The sequence below is a fragment of the Hylaeus volcanicus genome, chromosome 9, assembly GCF_026283585.1.
Source record: "Hylaeus volcanicus isolate JK05 chromosome 9, UHH_iyHylVolc1.0_haploid, whole genome shotgun sequence".
Taxonomy (NCBI): Eukaryota; Metazoa; Arthropoda; class Insecta; order Hymenoptera; family Colletidae; genus Hylaeus; species Hylaeus volcanicus.
Window position 1 is genome coordinate 1161667 of NC_071984.1, and position 3596 is coordinate 1165262.

A 3596-nucleotide genomic window follows, 5' to 3' on the forward strand; every position below is an offset into this window, starting at 1 on the left:
AGAGAGAGAGAGAGAGAGAGAGAGAGAGAGAGAGAGAGAGAGAGAGAAATAATTGCGGAGAGTTGGTGGGACTTAAGACAGCTTGCGTCAACTCTCTGGGAACGAGTACGAATACATATACAACATACTTCGCGAAGGATGGTTAGGCGAGTATCGGGGGAGAGGAAGGAAAGCAGAAGCTGCTTAAGGAGGCCACGGAATCTGCAGACGTCTCACCGTCGACCAGTTTTCTCATACGGTCGACATATGGTATGTACCCGGTGGTCCGAACTTCTGCTTCTACCTGAGCCTTATGGTATTTAGTGGGGCAATCCTTGACCTTTGTTAAAGCGTTAACACTTTACAGGGGTTGAATGTGTAATCAAATTTAGAAATATTTAGTATTTTGACGATATTAGTACTGCACGATATCTATTTCGTTTATTAGTTGAATGTTTTATTATTCTGGCTAATCTTGAAAAATTTGTGGGTTGATTAATAATGAACATTTTGGTTTGAAACTTTGTTTCGTTATAGATCTCATAAAACCCTACAAAAAATATTTAGAAAGTTTGTCTCTAAAGTGAAAATCAAAATTATTAAAAATGGGAGTACACCTTTGTTAAAGAATTCACATGGATTAGCCACTTCAGAGCTTCTACCTATCTTAATAATGAACATTTTGGATTGAAACTTTTTTCCCCTGTACATCTCATGGAACCCTACAGAAAACATGTAAAAAGTTTTTCCCTAAAGTGAACACACAATTTTTTAAAAATAGGAAAATTGATTTTTTCAAGAATTCAGTAGGTGCCTCCTAATTTTCTAAAATTCACAACTCTTTTAATAATGAACATTTCAGATTGAATCTTTTTTTCCTTGTACATTTCACGCAAACCTACAGAAAACGTATACAAAGTTTTTCTCCAAAGTGAAACCCCAATTTTTTAAAAATGAGAGTCCGTCGATTTCGACGATCGTAACGCGAAACGATGCGAGGAAATAACGTGAACAAAGCGCAAACGTTCGAGTGATACACCTGATCGGCGCGAAACGTGTGTCATAAAGCTAACAGGCTCGTAAAGCTGAGTTCGTTCGACCATAATGGGCCTATCTTCGCAACGCTATCAATTCTGTGTACGTGTCACGTGGCCAATCGTGGAATCAGGAACGCGATATATCTTCAAGGGGCCCGTGTTGTAGACAATATCAATTCTACGATACAAAATGCAATTTTTCATCGACAGAAAAAAATTGAGTAGTCTATTAAACCGCAGACAATGAAATATTACAATTAAAACGAAGGAAACTTAATTTAGTCCCAATGTAAATAAATTATACGAAGGAATACAAAACCTGGGTCTAACTTAAAAATACCACGTTTTAAATTCAATATATATACTTAAATTAATAACCATAAATTAAATATATTAATCTAAAATCAAAGAAACTCGATTTAATTTCAAAATAAGCAGCATAAATATCATAAGCTACCGTTAAACACCTAAATACTACTAAAAATATTAGTAATACTAGTCTCTCGTTTATTAAAAGACTGCAACGAACAGTCTGGAAAGCTTGGAGTTTCCAGATTCCTGACAACTATATAGACTGCGGATTTTTATGCATTTATAGAAAATCTGAACGTGCAAGAAATTATAGAATGGACACAGCAGCCAATAATATAAAAAAATATTGAAAGTAAAGTTCATATTATAATACTTTCAGAGTAAAATAAATTCCTATTTAGGTTCAGTTTTTGTAGGTGCGCTTACAAAGATTTTATTTTGCATAAAGATCCGCAGTTTTCTGATAACTATATCCACTTCATGGAACTGGTATGCACCGTTGCGATTTTTACAACGACTTTAGCATGCTTTAGCAGAAATACGAGTCTTTCAAACTCTGGCAATCTTGAAAGTATTTCAATACGATCAACTGGAAACATCTACACAAAAGAAAAAGAATTAGAGAGCAACAAAGATCAATTGTTTGATTTAATAGAAAAATATTACTTTTTGGAATATCTCATTCTTGAACATTTTTGAAAGGAAAGATGATTCAGTTTCAAAGTAAATAGATTGCAGGGAGAAATATGAAACCTAGGAGTCGAGATACCAACTTTCCACCACTAAAACACAGCAGTTAACATCTAGGATGGCTTAGGACTCTTGGGATTCTCTATCGTTGGCATACAGTGCCAAACTCTGGCAATCTTGAAAGTATTTCAATACAATCAACTGGAAACATCTACAAAAAACAAATAGAAAGCAACAAAAATGAATTGTTTGATTTAAAAGACAAATATTACTCTTTCGAATACCTCATTCTTGAGAATTATTGATAGGAAAGATGATACAGTTTCAAAATAAATAGATTGCAGGGAGAAATATGAAACCTAGGTTTGCGATACCACCTTTCCACCACTAAAACACTGCAGTTAACATCTACGATGACTTGGGACTCTTGGGATTCTCTATCGTTGGCATACAGTGCCAAACTCTGGCAATCTTGAAAGTATTTCAATACAATCAACTGGAAACATCTATACAAAAATAAAAATATTATTCTGTTGAATATCTCATCTTTGAGAATTATTGAAAGGAAAGATGATACAGTTTCAAAATAAATAGATTGCAAGGGAGAAATATGAAACCTAAGGTTGTGATACCAATTTTCCACCACTAAAACACTGCAGTTAACATCTACGATGACTTGGGACTCTTGGGATTCTCTATCGTTGGCATACAGTGCCAAACTCAGGCAATCTTGAAACGACAAACAACTACAAACCACCAAAAACCAATTATTTCATCCAGAAAACTACTCTTCTCTCCTTCAAATATCTAAATTTAAAATTGAAAGAAGCTCGATTTACTTTGAAAATAAACAGCATAATCCGGTGCCAAGACACTCGACGTTGTCCTCGTCATCCAGAATATATCCGTGGGCGCGAGACAGCGTTGAAAAACGGCGTGTACAAAAAAATCAGAACGCGTTCTAAATATATGAACTGAACGTTTGGACGGTGGATTGCGAGGAGGCGACGAAATATCCCGTTGCCATCGAATCTCTCGGCCATGGGAAAAAATTAAGAAAATAAAAACAAATAATTTTTAAACCGTACTATTTGGTGGAATTTTGTGGAATGTCCCATATATATCTATTATACATCCATGATAAATATTTATTACACGTTATGTAATACTATGTAATATTATGTAATTTATTAGATATTATGTATACATTTATTGCATATTGTAAATATTTATTTACAAATATTCGATACTCATTAAATATTGAATATTAACTTGAATGAAAAAGAATCTAAGCAATTAAACCTGAAATTGTCGCGTTACTTGTATTATACAGGGTGTCCCAAAAATGTTGGAGGTTATTGAATGAGGTGATTCGGGAGGTGATTTGAAACAACTTTTTCCTTAGCGAAAATGTTGTCCGAGGCTTCCTTAAGGAGATATTAACATAAAACTCCGGACCAATCAGAGCGCGAGTAGGCCGCGGTAGGCGTAGGCTACGCGCTAGGCGACCGCCCTCCGCGGGCACACTCGTGCTCTGATTGGTCCGGAGTTTTATGTTAATATCTCCTTAAGGAAGCC

At 35.2% G+C, this 3596-nt stretch overlaps 1 protein-coding gene and 1 long non-coding RNA gene across 10 annotated transcripts in view; one reads left to right on the top strand and one right to left on the bottom strand.

Moving 5' to 3' along the window:
• LOC128882025 (cytospin-A-like) overlaps positions 1-3596 on the bottom strand; it is a 49424-nt gene that overhangs the window by 25310 nt on the left and 20518 nt on the right. The gene's annotated exons all lie outside the window — the stretch shown is intronic.
• Positions 53-3596, top strand: part of LOC128882028 (uncharacterized) — a 17192-nt gene continuing 13648 nt past the window's right edge. Inside the window, exon 1 of the long non-coding RNA XR_008458264.1 lies at positions 53-249. This is a non-coding gene — a long non-coding RNA (uncharacterized LOC128882028). The remainder of the gene's footprint in view (positions 250-3596) is intronic.